Source organism: Narcine bancroftii, chromosome 8 (assembly GCF_036971445.1).
Source record: "Narcine bancroftii isolate sNarBan1 chromosome 8, sNarBan1.hap1, whole genome shotgun sequence".
Lineage (NCBI taxonomy): Eukaryota > Metazoa > Chordata > Chondrichthyes > Torpediniformes > Narcinidae > Narcine > Narcine bancroftii.
In genome coordinates this window covers 47,421,065-47,446,925 of record NC_091476.1, presented here as the reverse complement: position 1 = coordinate 47,446,925, position 25,861 = coordinate 47,421,065, and the positions used below count along the sequence as shown (strand labels likewise).

The following is a 25,861-nucleotide window of genomic DNA, read 5'->3' as shown; positions in this document are numbered from 1 at the left end:
GCCTCAAACCGTGCATCTTGGCGCCTCACAGTTTGGCGGGCAGCAGCCTCCTTTGAAGAAGACCGCAGAGCCCACCTCACTGACAAAAGGCAAAGGAGGAAAAACCCAACACCCAACCCCAACCAACCAATTTTCCCTTGCAACCGCTGCAATCGTGTCTGCCTGTCCCACATCGGACTGGTCAGCCACAAACGAGCCTGCAGCTGACGTGGACTTTTTTACCCCCTCCATAAATCTTCGTCCGCGAAGCCAAGCCAAAGAAAGAAGACATACATACACCAGCGTACATATTATAACCGTCTTTACAGACATACTACATACATACTCCAGCGTACATATTATAACCGTCTTTACAGACATACTACATACATACTCCAGCGTACATATTATAACCGTCTTTACAGACATACTACATACATACTCCAGCGTACATATTATAACCGTCTTTACAGACATACTACATACATACACCAGCGTACATATTATAACCGTCTTTACAGACATACTACATACATACTCCAGCGTACATATTATAACCGTCTTTACAGACATACTACATACATACTCCAGCGTACATATTATAACCGTCTTTACAGACATACTACATACATACTCCAGCGTACATATTATAACCGTCTTTACAGACATACTACATACATACTACAGCGTACATATTATAACCGTCTTTACAGACATACTACATACATACACAAGCGTACATATTATAACCGTCTTTACAGACATACTACATACATACACCAGCGTACATATTATAACCGTCTTTACAGACATACTACATACATACACCAGCGTACATATTATAACCGTCTTTACAGACATACTACATACATACACCAGCGTACATATTATAACCGTCTTTACAGACATACTACATACATACACCAGCGTACATATTATAACCGTCTTTACAGACATACTACATACATACACCAGCGTACATATTATAACCGTCTTTACAGACATACTACATACATACACCAGCGTACATATTATAACCGTCTTTACAGACATACTACATACATACACCAGCGTACATATTATAATCGTCTTTACAGACATACTACATACATACACCAGCGTACATATTATAACCGTCTTTACAGACATACTACAATACATACACCAGCGTACATATTATAACCGTCTTTACAGACATACTACATACATACACCAGCGTACATATTATAACCGTCTTTACAGACATACTACATACATACACCAGCGTACATATTATAACCGTCTTTACAGACATACTACATACATACACCAGCGTACATATTATAACCGTCTTTACAGATATACTACATACATACACCAGCGTACATATTATAACCGTCTTTACAGACATACTACATACATACACCAGCGTACATATTATAACCGTCTTTACAGACATACTACATACATACACCAGCGTACATATTATAACCGTCTTTACAGACATACTACATACATACACCAGCGTACATATTATAACCGTCTTTACAGACATACTACATACATACACCAGCGTACATATTATAACCGTCTTTACAGACATACTACATACATACACCAGCGTACATATTATAACCGTCTTTACAGACATACTACATACATACACCAGCGTACATATTATAACCGTCTTTACAGACATACTACATACATACACCAGCGTACATATTATAACCGTCTTTACAGACATACTACATACATACACCAGCGTACATATTATAACCGTCTTTACAGACATACTACATACATACACCAGCGTACATATTATAACCGTCTTTACAGACATACTACATACATACACCAGCGTACATATTATAACCGTCTTTACAGACATACTACATACATACACCAGCGTACATATTATAACCGTCTTTACAGACATACTACATACATACACCAGCGTACATATTATAACCGTCTTTACAGACATACTACATACATACACCAGCAAACATATTATAACCGTCTTTACAGACATACTACATACATACACCAGCGAACATATTATAACCGTCTTTACAGACATACTACATACATACACCAGCGTACATATTATAACCGTCTTTACAGACATACTACATACATACACCAGCGTACATATTATAACCGTCTTTACAGACATACTACATACATACACCAGCGTACATATTATAACCGTCTTTACAGACATACTACATACATACACCAGCGTACATATTATAACCGTCTTTACAGACATACTACATACATACACCAGCGTACATATTATAACCGTCTTTACAGACATACTACATACATACACCAGCGTACATATTATAACCGTCTTTACAGACATACTACATACATACACCAGCGTACATATTATAACCGTCTTTACAGACATACTACATACATACACCAGCGTACATATTATAACCGTCTTTACAGACATACTACATACATACACCAGCGTACATATTATAACCGTCTTTACAGACATACTACATACATACACCAGCGTACATATTATAACCGTCTTTACAGACATACTACATACATACACCAGCGAACATATTATAACCGTCTTTACAGACATACTACATACATTCACCAGCGTACATATTATAACCGTCTTTACAGACATACTACATACATTCACCAGCTTGCATATTATAACCGTCTTTACAGACATACTACATACATACACCAGCGTGCATATTATAACTGTCTTTACAGATATACTACATACATACACCAGCGTGCATATTATAACCGTCTTTACAGACATACTACATACATACACCAGCGTACATATTATAACCGTCTTTACAGACATACTACATACATACACCAGCGTACATATTATAACCGTCTTTACAGACATACTACATACATACACCAGCGTACATATTATAACCGTCTTTACAGACATACTACATACATACACCAGCGTACATATTATAACCGTCTTTACAGACATACTACATACATACACCAGCGTACATATTATAACCGTCTTTACAGACATACTACATACATACACCAGCGTACATATTATAACCGTCTTTACAGACATACTACATACATACACCAGCGTACATATTATAACCGTCTTTACAGACATACTACATACATACACCAGCGTACATATTATAACCGTCTTTACAGACATACTACATACATACACCAGCGTACATATTATAACCGTCTTTACAGACATACTACATACATACACCAGCATACATATTATAACCGTCTTTACAGACATACTACATACATACACCAGCGTACATATTATAACCGTCTTTACAGACATACTACATACATACTCCAGCGTACATATTATAACCGTCTTTACAGACATACTACATACATACTCCAGCGTACATATTATAACCGTCTTTACAGACATACTACATACATACTCCAGCGTACATATTATAACCGTCTTTACAGACATACTACATACATACTCCAGCGTACATATTATAACCGTCTTTACAGACATACTACATACATACACCAGCGTACATATTATAACCGTCTTTACAGACATACTACATACATACTCCAGCGTACATATTATAACCGTCTTTACAGACATACTACATACCCACCATGACTACCAGCCCCCCCACATCTCCATCGGGCACACAAAACTCAAAACGGTCAACCAGTTTACCTATCTCGGCTGCACCATTTCATCAGATGCAAGGATCGACAATGAGATAGACAACAGACTCGCCAAGGCAAATAGCGCCTTTGGAAGACTACACAAAAGAGTCTGGAAAAACAACCAACTGAAAAACCTCACAAAGATAAGCGTATACAGAGCCGTTGTCATACCCACACTCCTGTTCGGCTCCGAATCATGGGTCCTCTACCGGCACCACCTACGGCTCCTAGAACGCTTCCACCAGCGTTGTCTCCGCTCCATCCTCAACATCCATTGGAGCGCTCACACCCCTAACGTCGAGGTACTCGAGATGGCAGAGGTCGACAGCATCGAGTCCACGCTGCTGAAGATCCAGCTGCGCTGGATGGGTCACGTCTCCAGAATGGAGGACCATTGCCTTCCCAAGATCGTATTATATGGCGAGCTCTCCACTGGCCACCGTGACAGAGGTGCACCAAAGAAAAGGTACAAGGACTGCCTAAAGAAATCTCTTGGTGCCTGCCACATTGACCACCGCCAGTGGGCTGATAACGCCTCAAACCGTGCATCTTGGCGCCTCACAGTTTGGCGGGCAGCAGCCTCCTTTGAAGAAGACCGCAGAGCCCACCTCACTGACAAAAGGCAAAGGAGGAAAAACCCAACACCCAACCCCAACCAACCAATTTTCCCTTGCAACCGCTGCAATCGTGTCTGCCTGTCCCGCATCGGACTGGTCAGCCACAAACGAGCCTGCAGCTGACGTGGACTTTTTTACCCCCTCCATAAATCTTCATCCGCGAAGCCAAGCCAAAGAAAGAAGACATACATACACCAGCGTACATATTATAACCGTCTTTACAGACATACTACATACATACTCCAGCGTACATATTATAACCGTCTTTACAGACATACTACATACATACTCCAGCGTACATATTATAACCATCTTTACAGACATACTACATACATACTCCAGCGTACATATTATAACCGTCTTTACAGACATACTACATACATACACCAGCGTACATATTATAACCGTCTTTACAGACATACTACATACATACTCCAGCGTACATATTATAACCGTCTTTACAGACATACTACATACATACTCCAGCGTACATATTATAACCGTCTTTACAGACATACTACATACATACTCAAGCGTACATATTATAACCATCTTTACAGACATACTACATACATACTCCAGCGTACATATTATAACCGTCTTTACAGACATACTACATACATACACCAGCGTACATATTATAACCGTCTTTACAGACATACTACATACATACAGCAGCGTACATATTATAACCGTCTTTACAGACATACTACATACATACACCAGCGTACATATTATAACCGTCTTTACAGACATACTACATACATACACCAGCGTACATATTATAACCGTCTTTACAGACATACTACATACATACACCAGCGTACATATTATAACCGTCTTTACAGACATACTACATACATACACCAGCGTACATATTATAACCGTCTTTACAGACATACTACATACATACACCAGCGTACATATTATTACCGTCTTTACAGACATACTACATACATACACCAGCGTACATATTATAATCGTCTTTACAGACATACTACATACATACACCAGCGTACATATTATAACCGTCTTTACAGACATACTACAATACATACACCAGCGTACATATTATAACCGTCTTTACAGACATACTACATACATACACCAGCGTACATATTATAACCGTCTTTACAGACATACTACATACATACACCAGCGTACATATTATAACCGTCTTTACAGACATACTACATACATACACCAGCGTACATATTATAACCGTCTTTACAGACATACTACATACATACACCAGCGTACATATTATAACCGTCTTTACAGACATACTACATACATACACCAGCGTACATATTATAACCGTCTTTACAGACATACTACATACATACACCAGCGTACATATTATAACCGTCTTTACAGACATACTATATACATACACCAGCGTACATATTATAACCGTCTTTACAGACATACTACATACATACACCAGCGTACATATTATAACCGTCTTTACAGACATACTACATACATACACCAGCATATATATTATAACCGTCTTTACAGACATACTACATACATACACCAGCGTACATATTATAACCGTCTTTACAGACATACTACATACATACACCAGCGTACATATTATAACCGTCTTTACAGACATACTACATACATACACCAGCGTACATATTATAACCGTCTTTACAGACATACTACATACATACACCAGCGTACATATTATAACCGTCTTTACAGACATACTACATACATACACCAGCGTACATATTATAACCGTCTTTACAGACATACTACATACATACACCAGCGTACATATTATAACCGTCTTTACAGACATACTACATACATACACCAGCGTACATATTATAACCGTCTTTACAGACATACTACATACATACACCAGCGTACATATTATAACCGTCTTTACAGACATACTACATACATACACCAGCGTACATATTATAACCGTCTTTACAGACATACTACATACATACACCAGCGAACATATTATAACCGTCTTTACAGACATACTACATACATACACCAGCGAACATATTATAACCGTCTTTACAGACATACTACATACATACACCAGCGTACATATTATAACCGTCTTTACAGACATACTACATACATACACCAGCGTACATATTATAACCGTCTTTACAGACATACTACATACATACACCAGCGTACATATTATAACCGTCTTTACAGACATACTACATACATACACCAGCGTACATATTATAACCTTCTTTACAGACATACTACATACATACACCAGCGTACATATTATAACCGTCTTTACAGACATACTACATACATACACCAGCGTACATATTATAACCGTCTTTACAGACATACTACATACATACACCAGCGTACATATTATAACCGTCTTTACAGACATACTACATACATACACCAGCGTACATATTATAACCGTCTTTACAGACATACTACATACATACACCAGCGTACATATTATAACCGTCTTTACAGACATACTACATACATACACCAGCGAACATATTATAACCGTCTTTACAGACATACTACATACATTCACCAGCGTACATATTATAACCGTCTTTACGGACATACTACATACATTCACCAGCTTGCATATTATAACCGTCTTTACAGACATACTACATACATACACCAGCGTGCATATTATAACCGTCTTTACAGATATACTACATACATACACCAGCGTACATATTATAACCGTCTTTACAGACATACTACATACATACACCAGCGTACATGTTATAACCATCTTTACAGACATACTACATACATACACCAGCGTACATATTATAACCGTCTTTACAGACATACTACATACATACACCAGCGTACATATTATAACCGTCTTTACAGACATACTACATACATACACCAGCGTACATATTATAACCGTCTTTACAGACATACTACATACATACACCAGCGTACATATTATAACCGTCTTTACAGACATACTACATACATACACCAGCGTACATATTATAACTGTCTTTACAGACATACTACATACATACACCAGCGTACATATTATAACCGTCTTTACAGACATACTACATACATACACCAGCGAACATATTATAACCGTCTTTACAGATATACTACATACATACACCAGCGTACAAATTATAACCGTCTTTACAGATATACTACATACATACACGAGCGTACAAATTATAACCGTCTTTACAGATATACTACATACATACACCAGCGAACATATTATAACCGTCTTTACCGATATACTACATACATACACCAGTGAACATATTATAACCATCTTTACAGACATACTACATACATACACCAGCGTACATATTATAACCGTCTTTACAGACATACTACATACATTCACCAGCGTACATATTATAACCGTCTTTACAGACATACTACATACATACACCAGCGTACATATTATAACCGTCTTTACAGATATACTACATACATACACCAGCGTACATATTATAACCGTCTTTACAGATATACTACATACATACACCAGCGTACATATTATAACCCTCTTTACAGATATACTACATACATACACCAGCGAACATATTATAACCGTCTTTACAGACATACTACATACATACACCAGCGTACATATTGTAACCGTCTTTACAGATATACTACATACATACACCAGCGTACATATTATAACCGTCTTTACAGACATACTACATACATACACCAGCGTACATATTATAACCGTCTTTACAGACATACTACATACGTACACCAGCGTACATATTATAACCGTCTTTACGGATATACTACATACATACACCAGCGTACATATTAAAACCGTCTTTACAGACATACTACATACATACACCAGCGTACATATTATAACCGTCTTTACAGATATACTACATACATACACCAGCGTACATATTATAACCGTCTTTACAGACATACTACATACATACACCAGCGTACATATTATAAACGTCTTTACAGACATACTACATACATACACCAGCGTACATATTATAACCATCTTTACAGATATACTACATACATACACCAGCGTACATATTATAACCGTGTTTACAGACATACTACATACATACACCAGCGTACATATTATAACCGTCTTTACAGATATACTACATACATACACAAGCGTACATATTATAACCGTCTTTACATACATACTACATACATACACCAGCGTACATATTATAACCGTCTTTACATACATACTACATACATACACCAGCGTACATATTATAACCGTCTTTACAGACATACTACATACATACACCAGTGTACATATTATAACCGTCTTTACAGATATACTACATACATACACAAGCAAACATATTATAACCGTCTTTACAGATATACTACATACATACACAAGCAAACATATTATAACCATCTTTACAGACATACTACGTACATACACAAGCGAACATATTATAACCGTCTTTACAGATATACTACATACATACACCAGCGTACATATTATAACCGTCTTTACAGATATACTACATTCATACACAAGCGAACATATTATAACCGTCTTTACAGACATACTACATACATACACAAGCAAACATATTATAACCATCTTAACAGACATACTACGTACATACACAAGCGAACATATTATAACCGTCTTTACAGATATACTACATTCATACACAAGCGAACATATTATAACCATCTTTACAGATATACTACATACATACACAAGCGAACATATTATAACCATCTTTACAGATATACTACATACATACACAAGCAAACATATTACAACCGTCTTTACATATATACTACATACATACACAAGGAAACATATTATAACCTTCTTTCTTTCTTTTTTTTCTTTGGCTTGGCTTCACGGACGAAGATTTATGGAGGGGGTAAAAATTCCACGTCAGCTGCAGGCTCGTTTGTGGCTGACAAGTCCGATGCGGGACAGGCAGACATGGTTGCAGCGGTTGCAGGGGAAAATTGGTTGGTTAGAGTTGGGTGTTGGGTTTTTCCTCCTTTGCCTTTTGTCAGTGAGGTGGGCTCTGCGGTCTTCTTCAAAGGAGGTTGCTGCCCGCCAAACTGTGAGGCGCCAAGATGCACGGTTTGAGGCGTTAACAGCCCACTGGCGGTGGTCAATGTGGCAGGCACCAAGAGATTTCTTTAGGCAGTCCTTGTACCTTTTCTTTGGTGCACCTCTGTCACGGTGGCCAGTGGAGAGCTCGCCATATAACACGATCTTGGGAAGGCGATGGTCCTCCATTCTGGAGACCTGACCCATCCAGCGTAGCTGGATCTTCAGCAGCGTGGACTCGATGCTCTACAGACATACTATGTACATACACAAGTGAACATATTATAACCATCTTTACAGATATACTACATACATACACAAGCGAACATATTATAACCGTCTTTACAGATATACTACATACATACACAAGCGAACATATTATAACCGTCTTTACAGATATACTACATTCATACACAAGCGAATATATTATAACCGTCTTTACAGACATACTACATACATACACAAGCGAACAAATTATAACCGTCTTTGCAGACATACTACATACATACACAAGCAAACATATTATAACTGTCTTTACAGACATACTACATACATACACAAGTGAACATATTATAATCATCTTTACAGACATACTACATACATACACAAGTGAACATATTATAACCGTCTTTACAGATATACTACATACATACACAAGCGAACATATTATAACCTTCTTAGCAGACATACTACATACATACACAAGTGAACATATTATAACTGTCTTTACATACTACATACATACAAGTGAACATATTATAACCATATTTACAGACATACTACATACATACACAAGCATACATATTATAACTGTCTTTACAGACATATTACAAACATACACAAGAGTACATATTATAACCGCCTTTACAGACATACTACGTATATACACAAGTGTACATATTATAACCGTCTTTACAGACATACTACATATATACACAAACGTACATATTATAACCATCTTTACAGACATGCTACACACATACACAAGCGTACATATTATAACAATCTTTACAGACATATTACAAACATACACAAGAGTACATATTATAACCATCTTTACAGACATACTACGTACATACACAAGCGTACATATTATAACTGTCTTTACAGACATACTACGTACATACACAAGCGTACATATTACAACCGTCTTTACAGACATACATATTATAATCATCTTTACAGACATGCTACACACATACACAAGCGTACATATTATAACAATCTTTACAGACATATTACAAACATACACAAGAGTACATATTATAATCATCTTTACAGACATACTACATACATACACAAGAATACATATTATAACCGTATTTACAGACATATTACAAACATACACAATAATACATATTATAATCCTCTTTACATACAAATTGCATACATACACAAGCATATATATAACCATATTTACATACATATTACATACATACACAAGCGTACATATTATAACCATCTTTACATACCTATTATATACATAGACAAGTGTACATATTATAACCATCTTTACATACCTATTACATACATACATAAGCGTACATATTATAACCGTCTTTACATACAAATTACGTACATACACAAGCATACATATTATAACCATCTTTTGAAACATTACTGTAAAAAAAATAAGTGCCGTGTCTTTGGTTCATTGATTATTCAGGAATCTGATGGCAGTGGGGAAGAAGCTGTCCTTGTGCCACCGGGTGCTTGTCTTTAGGGACCTGTAGCTCCTTCCCGATGGTAGCTGAGTGAAGAGGGTATGGCCTGGGTGGTGGTGGTGGGTCTTTCAGGTTAGAGGCTGCTTTTTAAGACACCACCTCATGTCGATGTCCTCAATGGAGTGAAGTCTGGTGCCTGTGATGACGCAGGCCAAGTTAACAACCCTCTAGAACTTATTCTTGTCCTGGGTATTGGCACCTCCATACCAGGCAGTGACACAACCAGCCAGAATGCTCTCCATGGTACACCTGTAGAAGTTTATGGGAGTCATTCGTGACATGCTGAATGTCCTCAGACACCTAAAGTATAACCGCTGGTGAGCCTTCTTTGTGATTGCATCAACAAGGAGACTCCAGGACAGATCCTCAGAGATGTTGACACTCAGGAATTTGAAGTTCTTGACCCTCTCTACTACTGAGTCCTCTATGAGTACTGGGTTGTGTTCCCCTGACTTCTTCCTGAAGTCTGCAATCATCTCCTTGGTTTTGCTGATGTTGAGTGCAAGCTTGTTGTTATTACACCATTCAACATGCTAATCTATCTCCCTCCTGCATGTTTCCTCATTGCCGTCTGAGATACTGCCGACATCTGTGGTGTCATCTGCAAACTTGTAGATGGCATTGGAATTGTGCTTGGCTGCACAGTCATGGGTGTATAATGAGTAGATCAGTGGGATAAGTACACATCCTTGGGGTACCCCTGTGTTGATGATCAGTGAGGAGGAGACGTTGTTTCCAATTCATACTGACTGTCATCTTCCAATGAGAAAGTCAAGGATCCAGTTGCAGAGGTGGGTACAGAGTCCTAGAGTTTGTAGCTTCTTCACCAGCACTGAGGGAATAATGGTATTGAAGGCCGAGCTGTAGTCGATAAAGTGCAGCCATATTTATGAATTGCTGTTTTCGAGGTGATCCAGAGCTGAGTGGAGAGCCAGCGATATTGCATCTGTGATGGAGCAATTATGACGATAGGTGAAGTGCCATGGCCCAGATCTTTACTTAGGTACGTGTTAATTCTGGGCATGACCAGCCTCTCATCACAGTAACAGTTCATGCTACTGGGCAATAGTTGTTGAGGCAGCTCACGCTACTTTTCATGGGTACTGGGATGAAACAAGTGAGAACCTGACTGTCACAATGAAAGGTTGAAAATGTCCACGAACACTCTGACTAGTTGGTTGGCACAGATTTTTAGTACCCTGCAGGTACGCCATCAGGGCCTGACACCTTGCATTGCTGTTCTGACGTCAGCCTCAGAGACAGATATCACAGAGTCCTCAGCCTTTTCAAAGATTCTAGTAGGCACTGTCTGGTTCTTCTCAAAGTGAACATAGAAGGTGATCAGTTCATTGGATAGTGAAGCATCGCAGCCATCTATAGTGCTTGCCCTCGCTTTGTAGGCTATAATGGCCTGCACTCCCTGCCATAGCTGGTGTGTATCTGTCTTCAGGTTCCTCCATAATTCCCACTTTGCCTCAGAGATGGTCTTCCGCAGGTCATACCAGGACTTCTTGTAATGATCCTGATCTCCAGGCTTAAACACCCTTGTTCTCACCTTCAGCAGGTTGCAAATTCTCTGATCCATTCAGGACAAGGAGGATGGTAGGGAGTGGAAGCCTCAGGTCCAAGCATCTCAGCTTGACCTGTAGCCCCCCCAGCCCCCCATCCCCACATCCACGTCCAGCTGGTTGGATCTTCTTTACCTGGCCCGTGGGTCTGCGGCTGGTAGTTCCCACCCTGTTAAAATTATCTGTGCGCTGTCTCTTCAAATCCTCTGTGATGTCTAAATGCGCTGAGAGTCTGCTGTCTGTGACTCCCATGAAATTTAAATGGCCTATTTCCTGGCTGTTTAAAACTCCTGCTGTGATGTTGTTGTACTGGTGGAGCTGTTTAAAGGTCCCTTCTGACAGAGACTGCTAATTCTGCCAATACCAAGGTCTGTCAGTGATCTTAGGACATCGATGTTGTTGGGCAAGTTTGATTTTATGTTTCTCATTTGATTTTTAAAAGTTTTGAACAGGAATATTTGATTATTCATGTCAAAGCTGCTCGCACAGAGTCGCTGCTGTAAGGTGCCACTTTGGATATTAATGGCTATCATCCAGCAGCACTCACATCAGTGAAGAAATGCTTTGAGAGGTCGGTCATGGCCAGAATTAACTCCTACCTATGTAAAAATCTTAACCCACTGCAATTCGCCTACCATCACAATCGCTCCACAACCAGATGCAACATCACTGACTCTCCACTTAGTTCTGGATCACTTGGTCTACGGAAACTTGTACATCAGACTAATTCATGGATGACATCTCAGCTTTCAACACCATCCTCCCCTCAGGGTTGGTCAATACACTCCAAAACCCAAGCCTCTACACCCCATTTCCCCGCACCCCCACCCCCACCCCCCCCCCCACCACAGCTGGATGCATGACTTCCTCATCAGAAGACCACAGTCTTCCTCACTGATGATCAACACAGGCGCACCTCAAGGATGCGTGCTTAGCCCTTTGGTCTACTCGCTAGACCCATGACTGTGTGGCCAGGCACATTTCAAATTCCATCTACAAATTTGCCTTCCAACCATGCCCATAGTGAGAACAACATTTGCGTAGCACCTGCACTGAGTGAATGCCCAGGCATGATTGGACTGACCACACCAGCTAGCTCTGTGGGCAATATACTGGTAGACTTAAAATATGACAGGAAATCACAAATATCTGAAAAAAGGTATGTGATAGGAAATTTTTTAGCTGATTTTTGTGATCAGAAGTCCAAAATCCATAAAGTACACCAAAAATGATCAGGAAGAAAAATCTTCCTTGTCCAGTGTTATTTATCACAGGCTCCATCATGTGGTATGAATAAGTATTGCAGAGATCTCTCGAAACAGGCTTGTGATTTAGGGTAGCCAGGCATCTGGTTTTAGGCCGGACAGTCTGGATTTTGAGAACTCTGTCCTCTGTCCGGCGCCACCCCCCAAATGGAAGACAAATTAAGAGGCAGAAACCACAGAAAGGGCAAGAGAGGGGGCACTTAACTATCAAATGCAGCGACAGTGGCATCCCGGGGCCCGTAGGCGGTGGGCGGCTATATTTTTTCTTGCATGCATGCATGAGCGTTTATCAGCACTCGCGCAATGTATTTCAGTACTGAGACCAGCTAGCACATGCGCAGTGGGTTATTTCACTGGGGCCAGTTGGTGCATGCATGGTGGGCCTACAAATGGGGGATTTGGGAATGTTTCGTGCAGGCGTATGATTCTGGTATGATCTTCAACAGTGCTGCTTCAGTCAATATCCAGTGGAGTGTGGAGAGGTGGCATGTAGTGGGGTAGTGATCTCAGGATTGCTTCCGGTGCCATGTGCTAGAGAGGTCACGAATAGGAGGATAAGGCAGCTTAACACATGGCTGAGGATGTGATGTAGGAGGGAGGGCTTCAGGTTTCTAGATCACTGGGCTCTGTTCCAGGGAAGGTGGGATCTATATTGATGGGACAGATGGCATCTGTCCTGGAAGGGGATTAATATCCTTGCCAGTTTGTTAGTCTTGTCCCAATGGGTTTAAACTAGATTTACATGATAGAAAGATTCTCAGCTGTAATTATTTTAATGCAAGGAGCATTGTTAGAAAGGCTAACAAGCTTAGAGCATGGATTGACAACCCTTTGGAGTTTATTCTTGTCCCGAGAATTGGCACCTCCATACCAGGCAGTGATGCAACCAACCAGAATGCTCTCCATGGTACACCTATAGAAGTTTACAGGAGTCTTTGGTGACATGCCGAATCTCCTCAGACACCTCACAAAGTATAGCCACTGGTGATCCTTCTTTGTGGTTGCATCAATGTCGAGGCTCCAGGACAGATCCTTGGAGATGTTAACATGCAGGAATTTGAAGTTCTTGACCCTCTCCACTAATGAGCCCTCGATGAGGATTGGATCTTGTTCCCCTGACTTCCTCCTGAAGTCCACAATAATCTCCTTGATTTTGCTAACGTTGAGCTCAAGATTGTTATCATTACACCATTCAACAAGCTGACCCATCTTCCTCCTGTACCCTTCCTCATTGCCATTTGTGATTCTGCTAGCAACAGTGGGTTGAATTCTTGACCTCCTATCGGGGAGACCTCAGGCAGTCTGGATCGGTAACAGCTCTTCCAAGGACATCACACTGAGCACAGGGCCGACCCCCCCCCCAACCCCAGGGCTGTATGCTTAGTCCACTACTGACCCCAATTGTGCAGCTACACACAGCTCGAACCATATCATCAAGATCACTGACGACACTACCATGGTGAGGTGCAGTCGCTAACAGACTGGTGCAGAGCCAACAACCTGTATCTGAATGTTTAAAAAAAAACAAAAGAGAGGGTTGTTGACTTCAGGAGGGCCCAGAGGAGGGAAAGAGCCATGCTCTGAATGGTTGGCAGAGACTAGAAGGGCCAAATAGCCTGTTTTCTGTGCTGTAGTGTTCTATGGTTCCTTATTGTGAGTGACTCCAGAGGATATAGATATCAAAAACCAGACATGTTTACTTGAGGTGTTGCTGTTGATCGCAAAGAAGATGATTAAGGTATTATGGAGAAATGTAACACCATCAACTGTCCAACAACGGAGGGAAAGATTAAAAAGTGTATATTTGATGGAAAGTATAACGGCTAAACTCCAACTAAGGGGTGATGTTTTCATCATCAAGTGATCACCAGTTATACTACAGTCACCAAGACTCTCTGTAATCTCAGTGGTGGGGAAGAGTTTGACCGGTGCACTCCAGGTGTAATTGAAGTAATGTATAAAGATAAGATTGTGATTGTAGACAAGTGCATATATAGTGATGACGCAGTGAGAAATTCAATAAGATTTATTCTGACCCTCTCCTCTATAAGCTCAAAATGTCACAATGGGCATATGAAGAAGTATATGGTTGAATATATAGGTGACTGCATTTTGGTTACAATAAGGTTAATTTGGTGCTCAAATCTGTGAGGCTTCTATGAACAGAACTTGACTAAGATAGACTGATGCGCCATATACATCTGTTACACAATTTTTGTATTTCGATCATATGCTCGCATGATGCGACTACATATGGAAATAAAAGTTAAATTTTTTTATATTACTTTTTGAAGCAATAGCATGTATTAAAAAGCAAAATAAAAGTCTCCTTGATGAGGTCAAGCGACATCAATGGGAGAGAAGGAATGGTTCGTGAACTAGAGACTCACAAGAAACAGATTCAAACATCCAGCTGATTCCAACATCTGCAGTCTCTCGCGTGTATCACCTGTAAAAAATCATACTGCATGACTGAATGGCAATGAAAATGTGGCAAAGCGGCTGTTTAAATTTGTATCGATAGAAACTTTCACTAATTAAAGATGGTGCAAGATCATCTTGTCGGGTATTGTAAAAAAAAAACCAAAATAGTGAGACGAATGAGCAACTAAATAGAAATTCAACCCTCTCCAATAATTAATGTTTTGTGAACTCTGATATTTACTTCCTGCATTCAAGGGAAAATAAACAAGTGACATTGGTACAAGATTAATTGAACAGTAAAAGCAGGGAATGTAAAATATGAAAAATGTCAATTTCATGTAAAATAACAGAAAGGGTGGAGGAACTCAGCAGCATCCATAGGAGGTAAAGTGTTTCAGGACCGAGTTCTTCAAAGATTCAGTAAAATTATCTTTCAACGTATTTTATAACGGTTCAACTAAAAAAATGGCTGCATGTTATCCACTATGAATATCGACTTTGCCTAATTGATCATGGGGGGGGGTGGGGGGAATTGAAGTTCACAGTAGGATCTGCGTATATCGTCTTCTGAGTAATATTCAGAGAGAGCTCCAATCATTGGAAAGTCTTCAGATGAAACAGAAGCATTTTTATTCCACTAAATGATTACATTGCTGGGTTGTTTACATATGGACCATGGTGACCCAGCCAGCTGCCAAGGTTTCCTGCACCCACCCAGGCCCTCCCTCGTACCTGTTCCACATGCAGAGAATCAGACAAGCTGACCCTGATCCATGGGCCAGAACAGCCTATAAAAGACAAATGGGACCCAACTATCTGTCCTAAGCTCAGCTCTCAGACTGTCTGACAGCTCACTGGGTCTGGGAAATTTTCATTCAGGCTCAAAATCTCTGTTCTCAAGTGATTCTTTAAAAAAAACCTACTGAAATAAAACAATTCAATTAAAACTCATGAGTTCTTACAGCATCAATGAATGAATCCAGCGCTGTCTATAAGGAGCTGTACAGTGTCTGCATGGATTTCCTCTGGGTGCTCCACTCTTCCTCACCCTTCAAAATGTGTGGGATTTGCAGGTTAATTGGTGTAATTATTCAGCTCCGGCTCAATGAGCCGGAAGGGCCTGCTACCATTGTGTTTGCCTAAATTTAAATTAAAGTTAAAAATAAATAAATGTAATAAAATAATTCATCCCTACCTACACTTCCCCATTTTTTTTCCACAGTGGCCCATCTGCAGAGATCTGTTCACAAACAAAATTAAAACTGAGTCAGAATCCCACAAAATCAAACCCCCACCTAAATGCAGCCAATCAGAATCCACTGGACGACAGATGATCCAAACACCAGCTGCAAACTTGATTCCCTGACCAGACAGACCAGCTCTGGGCAGGCTATAAACTCCATCACCAATCCCATCCAGATAAATGGAGTCATTGTTCAGCCCTCCCTGATTTAAAACCAATTGCAAAGTGCAGCTGGACCCTCTCTTCAGTGGAAGGTTAGTCAGTGAGATGTCAGCACCTGATCTCTAGACATCCATCATACTGGATCAATTCAGCCCATTCCCACATAAGATGAATCTGGATGAATGGTATATCAGAACAGAATATGTAGGGATACAAGGTATTACTTTTCAGACTTGTCAAATAGATGGAGGTAAAGGAATGTCTGCCAAGCTTTGGCTGTGTGTCTGAGTTGCTCTGGGCCTCCATAATCTTTACTGCAATAACATTTCAGGTCAGAGGGGAGCGCACTAGAAAGTGGAGTACACCATTCCCAATGAAGGCCTCAGACCCAAAATATTGCCTGTGTGGCCTGTTGAGTTTCTCCAGCACCTTCGCGCACAGCACTAAGCCCCAGCATCCGCAGATTTTCTTGCTTAGCCAGAGTGTTCACAGCTGCTCATTGCAGTGTAAGATTTTGTAGTGGGGTGGAAGATCTTATAACTGGAAATAACTCTATCTAGTATTATAAATTTGCTTCCTTTGAGTGTGGCCTATCATTTCTTTAAATTTATTGTTGGATATTTTAAAGTATATATTTTTTGTCTTCCCACCTCACATTCCCTCCCTCTCATTTAACTTTCCGTGCATAAACTGACCTTGAATTTAACCATCCTTACTTTTATTTCTGGTTCAATCTCCACGTCATGCTTGAAGGTTCTTCCATCTGATTGGCTAGGGAGAGGAGATGTACACCTATAACATTGGTGTGGGAGGTGGTCTTGAATCATCTTGAAGCTGATTGGCTGTTGATTATTTTGTCTTTATAAAGGAATGTTGTAGGTTAAAGTTAAAGAAACAGAGGGGGAAAAAGTATTTTAACAACATCTCTTTTAATGCACCAAAGAGAATTACACCACATAACTAAACTTAGCAGCTTTGTATTCAGAACAAAATTGAGTTGAGTGAATGGTTTAGTTCTTATTCCAGTCGGGAATGAAATGGCAATGCTTCTGGATACTGGATAAGGTAAAAATATGTAAATGGAAGGGGGATTAATTTAAAGAAACATACCTTGCTCAGTATGAGTGGGATGAATCCCAGATTGCTGAAGGATGCAAAGATTGAAATTCTTCAAGTAAAGGGCATAAGTTTTAATCATCCTTGGGCATGTGATGGCACAGACATCAGGAGATTGGAAAATGTTATAATATGTTCAAAAATCAAACTCAAATAATTATTACATTAACCCAGTGGTTTTCAAACTTTTTCTTTCCACTCCCATCTAAGTATTCCCCATGCCATAGGTGCTCTGTAATTAGTAATGGATTGCTTATGGTGGGATGTGGGTGGAAAGAAAAAGTTTGAAGCCCACTGTTATGATCGTACCTAATTGACTTGTTATGTGCACGGTTTCAGAACTCCAAAGAAAATGGGCCAATGACAATTTTTCTCAAGCAAAATATTTCCATAATAATTGGGTCTAGAGCAGAAGCTTTTTTTGTCTCCCCAATCACGTACCAAATTAAGCAATCCCTTACTAATCACAGAACACCTATGGCATAGGGATTACTTAAAGAGGTATGTAAAACAGCCAGGAAATCCAGGAGCTGCTGGCAAAGAAGCGAGCTGCCCACCAGGCTCACCTTACAAAGCCGTCCTGTCCAGAGAAGAAACAAGCCTTCCGTCGCGCATGCAGCCATCTTCAGCGCAAACTCCGGGAGATCCAAAATGAGTGGTGGACTAGCCTCGCCAAACGAACACAGCTCAGCGCGGACATTGGCGACTTCAGGGGTTTCTACGAGGCTCTAAAGGCTGTGTACGGCCCCTCACCCCAAGTCCAAAGCCCGCTGCGCAGCTCAGACGGCAAAGTCCTCCTCAGCGACAAGATCTCCATCCTCAACCGATGGTCAGAACACTTCCAATCTCTTTTCAGTGCCAACCGCTCAGTCCAAGATTCCGCCCTGCTCCAGCTCCCTCAACAGCCCCTAAGGCAAGAGCTGGATGAGGTTCCCACCCTGGATGAGACATATAAGGTAATCGAACAACTGAAAAGTGGCAAAGCAGCAGGTATGGATGGAATCCCCCCAGAAGTCTGGAAGGCTGGCGGCAAAACTCTGCATGCCAAACTGCATGAGTTTTTCAAGCTTTGTTGGGACCAAGGTAAACTGCCTCAGGATCTTCGTGATGCCACCATCATCACCCTGTACAAAAACAAAGGCGAGAAATCAGACTGCTCAAACTACAGGGGAATCACGTTGCTCTCCATTGCAGGCAAAATCTTCGCTAGGATTCTACTAAATAGAATAATACCTAGTGTCGCCGAGAATATTCTCCCAGAATCACAGTGCGGCTTTCGCGCAAACAGAGGAACCACTGACATGGTCTTTGCCCTCAGACAGCTCCAAGAAAAGTGCAGAGAACAAAACAAAGGACTCTACATCACCTTTGTTGACCTCACCAAAGCCTTCGACACCGTGAGCAGGAAAGGGCTTTGGCAAATACTAGAGCGCATCGGATGTCCCCCAAAGTTCCTCAACATGATTATCCAACTGCACGAAAACCAACAAGGTCGGGTCAGATACAGCAATGAGCTCTCTGAACCCTTCTCCATTAACAATGGCGTGAAGCAAGGCTGTGTTCTCGCACCAACCCTCTTTTCAATCTTCTTCAGCATGATGCTGAACCAAGCCATGAAAGACCCCAACAATGAAGATGCTGTTTACATCCGGTACCGCACGGATGGCAGTCTCTTCAATCTGAGGCGCCTGCAAGCTCACACCAAGACACAAGAGAAACTTGTCCGTGAACTACTCTTTGCAGATGATGCCGCTTTAGTTGCCCATTCAGAGCCAGCTCTTCAGCGCTTGACGTCCTGCTTTGCGGAAACTGCCAAAATGTTTGGCCTGGAAGTCAGCCTGAAGAAAACTGAGGTCCTCCATCAGCCAGCTCCCCACCATGACTACCAGCCCCCCCACATCTCCATCGGGCACACAAAACTCAAAACGGTCAACCAGTTTACCTATCTCGGCTGCACCATTTCATCAGATGCAAGGATCGACAATGAGATAGACAACAGACTCGCCAAGGCAAATAGCGCCTTTGGAAGACTACACAAAAGAGTCTGGAAAAACAACCAACTGAAAAACCTCACAAAGATAAGCGTATACAGAGCCGTTGTCATACCCACACTCCTGTTCGGCTCCGAATCATGGGTCCTCTACCGGCACCACCTACGGCTCCTAGAACGCTTCCACCAGCGTTGTCTCCGCTCCATCCTCAACATCCATTGGAGCGCTTACACCCCTAACGTCGAAGTACTCGAGATGGCAGAGGTCGACAGCATCGAGTCCACGCTGCTGAAGATCCAGCTGCGCTGGATGGGTCACGTCTCCAGAATGGAGGACCATTGCCTTCCCAAGATCGTATTATATGGCGAGCTCTCCACTGGCCACCGTGACAGAGGTGCACCAAAGAAAAGGTACAAGGACTGCCTAAAGAAATCTCTTGGTGCCTGCCACATTGACCACCGCCAGTGGGCTGATAACGCCTCAAACCGTGCATCTTGGCGCCTCACAGTTTGGCGGGCAGCAACCTCCTTTGAAGAAGACCGCAGAGCCCACCTCACTGACAAAAGGCAAAGGAGGAAAAACCCAACACCCAACCCCAACCAACCAATTTTCCCTTGCAACCGCTGCAATCGTGTCTGCCTGTCCCGCATCGGACTTGTCAGCCACAAACGAGCCTGCAGCTGATGTGGACTTTTTACCCCCTCCATAAATCTTCGTCCGCGAAGCCAAGCCAAAGAAAGAAAGAAAATGTAAGTGAAAAAATGTTTGAAAACCACTGTACTCACCCAATGGTGGAGTTGATGTTAAAAATGTTAAATGGTGATGGCATTAGTAAATCTTTTGAAAAATATGGATTTGTAAAGATACAGTGGGAAAAAAAACTTTGCTTTGTGTGCTATCCAGGGATGTCAACCCATACTTAAAAACAATCAGTAAAACCAAATAAAAATGCAGACAAAAGGTTCCTTTAAAACAGAGCAAGGGCATTACCATTTCACTAATGAGAGGTTTGTTCATGAGTCAGAGAAGAGTGAAAAGAAATTGTCCTTTTAGGAATTTTGTTCAAGGTTGCAGACTTATTACGGTTAGAGTCAATAAAACAATTTGCACAGAGAACAAACAAATCAGAATCAGAATTTATTGTCATGAACAAGTCACGAAATTTGGTCTTTTGTGGCAGCATCACCAAGCAAACATTTATATTATGAACCATCTTGCATCAATAATATATTAAAAAATTTAAAAGAATAAGGCAGTGTCTTTGGTTCATGGATCATTCAGGAATCTGATGGCAGCAGGGAAGAAGCTGTCCTTGTGCCACTGGGTGCTTGTCTTTAGGGTCCTGTAGCTCCTTCCCGATGGTAGCAGAATGAAGAGAGCATGGCCTGGGTGGTGGGGGTCTTTGAGGATAGAGGTTGCTTTTTTAAGACACTGCCTCATGTAGATGTCCTTGATGGAGTGAAGTCTGGTGCCTGTGATGTCGCAGACTGAGTTAACCACCGTTTGGAGTTTATTCTTGTCCTGAGAGTTGGCCCCTCCATACCAGGCAATGATACAACCAGACAGAAAGCTCTCCATGGTTAACCTGTAAAGGTTTATGAGGGTCTTCAAACACCTCACAAAGTATGGCCACTGATGGGCCTTCTTCATGATTGCATCAACATGGAGGATCCAGGACAGATCCTTGGAGATGCTGACACCAAGGAATTTGACTTTCTTGACACTCTCCAATACTGAGCCCTCGACGAGGACTGTGTCGTGTTCCTCTGACTCCCTCCTGAAATCCACAATCATCTCCTTGGTTTTGCTAACATTGAGCACAAGGTTGTTAAAGTGACACCACTCAACTAGATCTATCTCTCTCCTATACACTTTCTCATTGCCGTTTGTGATTTTGCCGACAACTGTGCTGTCATTGGCAAACTTGTAGGTAGCCATAGTCGTGGGTATATAATGAGTACAACGCATCCTTGGGGTGCATCTGTGTTGATAATCAGTGAGGAGGAGACATTGATTCCAATTTGTACTGACTGTGGTCTTCCAATGAGAAAATCAAGGATCCAGTTGCACAGAGGGGTACAGAGCCTTTGAGTTCTTCACCAACACAGAAGGAATAATGGTGTTGAAGACTGAGTCATAGTTGATGAAGAGCTGCCGTGTGTATGAGTTGCTGTTTTCGAGGTGATCCAGAGTTGAGTGGAGAGCCAGTGATATTGGTCTGCTGTGGAGTGATTGTGACGTGGGCAAATTGCAGTGGGTCCAGATCTTTGCTTCGGTACGTGTTAATTCTGCCATGACCAGCCTCTCAAAGCATTTCATCACAGTAGAAATTAGTGGTATCACGACCTAACCTGAAACGTTGACTGACCATCTCACGGGATGTTGAATTCCTCCAACAATCCATTGTTTGCTCAAGATTCTATCACCTGCAACCTTTATGTTTCTACATGTGAAACCAACCTGGAAAATGACTGACTGGCATGATCAGGACCTGAAGTCCTAAAGAAATATACAGAACATAAGGCTTTTGTACTCAAAAAGACCAGGACACTGAGTAAATTCATATTGATTAAATTTACAGCTATGTTCTTTATGTATTTAAGTAAATAATTATTCAGTTGTATAACTTTGTATCTGCTAGTACCTAATAGATATTGCAATTTTGCACACGTAAAATCGATCATTTAAAAGGAATTTTTGAAAGGAAGGCAGTGCAGTGTTTGTGAGCTCAGTGTGCCAACTGGTTATTGTTATACCAATCACTGTTGAGAATTGGAAGTAGACTGCATTCAATCCAAGGATGTTTATTTTTACCTCTCTCATTTCTCTGAGTAAGAAGCCACTCTGCAGAACTCGTGGAACCGGCAGATACATTGAAGGAGAAAGCAGATGTGGTGGGACAGAGAGGTGGAGGGATTACTGGACACTCGTATTGAGCCATGAACAGCAGAGCAGATGCATTGGAGAGTAATGACCTGTTACTCGATTGTGGCTTGCGTAGTCTCATTCCTCAGCAGGTTGTGGCAATTTTCCGACCATTATTTTCACACCTCACATTTCACAAATCAACTACCATGAGCATGACCAGTTGGCATCAAGCTATTAATCATCCAAAGTCAACAGAAGTATTTTATTTTCCACCTCCATTTCCAGGTTGTGGGACAGGCCCTGATCCAGCTGAAACCAGAGCAGCCTGAGGAAACCCATACAGTCAGCATCTGAGGTCAGGATTGAACCCGGATCTCTGGAATTGTGAGGCAGTGGCTCTATTACCTTCACTACCAATATTTGTATAACAGTAGACTTGCCAGCTCGGCATATGGTCCATATTGCAGGTCGCTTTTTGTAAGTGGCCTGCTTTCTGTTCAGATTGTCTTCAAAGGGAGCACTCTGGTTCCCAATAGAATACAGCACATACAAGAGTACAGCACAGAATCCGACTCTTTGGCTAAAGAAATGTCTGTGCTAACCAATAAATGACCTCCTGTGCCTGCTCATAATTCCATCTGCCTCCATTCCCTTTAGGTTCATGCACCTATCTAAATGCCTCTATCACTAAATGTCACAATCACACCAGTTTCCACTGTTCACCCCACCCCCCCCCCCCCCCCACCACCACCCCGGGACTCATCAAGGAACAAGCGAAAGATCTCACCTCCTCATCTACTGCAATCAGTAATATCTCCCAGAATTCCTCTGCTTTATGAAGCAATCAATTATCATCAAGCAAGCAGATGGAATGGTGAATCATTGCGGAGAAAGTCAGTGAAATTTTGTACTGCTGTTCCATCTGTTATAAAAGCTTTGAGAGGATATGCATGATGCTAATGTAGAGTACTTCAGTCAGTGAGAATTGCATCTTCTAAAACATGGATAAATAAATGAAGCAGATTAAGGTATAGGATTTCAATGGTCATGAAATCAATTTTGGATTGAATTGGCCGAGAGGCAGTTTGAGTATAATAAATTTAATTGGCTCCTACTGGGTTGTGTTTATCTGCTAACATTTCAGCAGGGATTTCCTATCTGGGCTGATGACTGCAAGTGGACGTGACAAGATAGCTTGTGTTGTCTAGCTACACACACAAAACTGTTCGCTGAGAGTCTACAATGCTGATATGGCATGGACATAGTTTGCTGTTGATGTTCTCATTTGCTGCCAATTGCAAGCAGTGTTCCACAGGGCATTGGTGTTGAGGCCACTTCCTTTTATGTTGTATATCAAAGATTTAGATTATGGAATGTATGACTTTTTGGCTCAGGTAGCAGATTATTTAAAGGTAGGTGGAGGAGCAAGAGGTGTTGAGGAAACAGAGAGGCTGCAGAAGGACTTAGATCAATGGTTCTCAACCTTTTTCTTTCCACTCACATATCACTTTAAGTATTCCCTATGCCATAGGTTTTCTTTGATTAGTAAGAGATTGCTTAAGGTGGTATGTGGGAGGAAAGAAAAAGTTTGAAAACTACTGTTTTAATTGTACCTAATGGACTCGTAATGTGCACGGTTTCAGAACTCCAAAAGAAGTGGGCCAATGACAATTTTTCTCAAGCAAAATATTTCAGTAACAATTGGGTCTAGAGCAGTGATTCTCAACCTTCCCTTCCTGCTCACATAGCACCTTAAGCAATCCCTCACTAATCACAGAGCACTGATGCCATAGGTATGTGAGCAGGAAGAAAAAAGATTGAGAACAACTGACAGACAGATTAGGAGAATGGGCGGAGAAGTGACAAATGAATACAATGTTGGTAAGTGTGTGGTCATGAACGTTGGTAAAAGAAATAAACAGGCAGGCTATTTTCTAAATGGGGAGAAAATTGAAAATCCCCAGACGCAAAGGGACCGGGAAGTCCTCGTGCAGGATAGCCTGAAGATAAACTTGCAAGTTGAGTCAGCGGTGATGAAGACAAATGTAATGTTGGCATTCATTTCAAGAGGAATAGAATATGAGAACTAGGATATGATATTGAGGCTGTTGTTTCTGGTTGTCACCCCTTCTCACATTATCAAAACTGCACCATCCAAAATGCCTACTTCACC

The 25,861-nt window shown here is 41.0% G+C and overlaps 1 long non-coding RNA gene across 1 annotated transcript in view; it reads left to right on the top strand.

The window, feature by feature from the left end:
* The window catches only part of LOC138740661 (uncharacterized), a 174,583-nt gene extending 150,561 nt beyond the window's left edge, over positions 1-24,022 (top strand). The window contains exon 6 of the long non-coding RNA XR_011343101.1: positions 23,974-24,022. This is a non-coding gene — a long non-coding RNA (uncharacterized lncRNA). The remainder of the gene's footprint in view (positions 1-23,973) is intronic.
* The last annotated feature ends 1,839 nt before the right edge of the window (positions 24,023-25,861 follow it).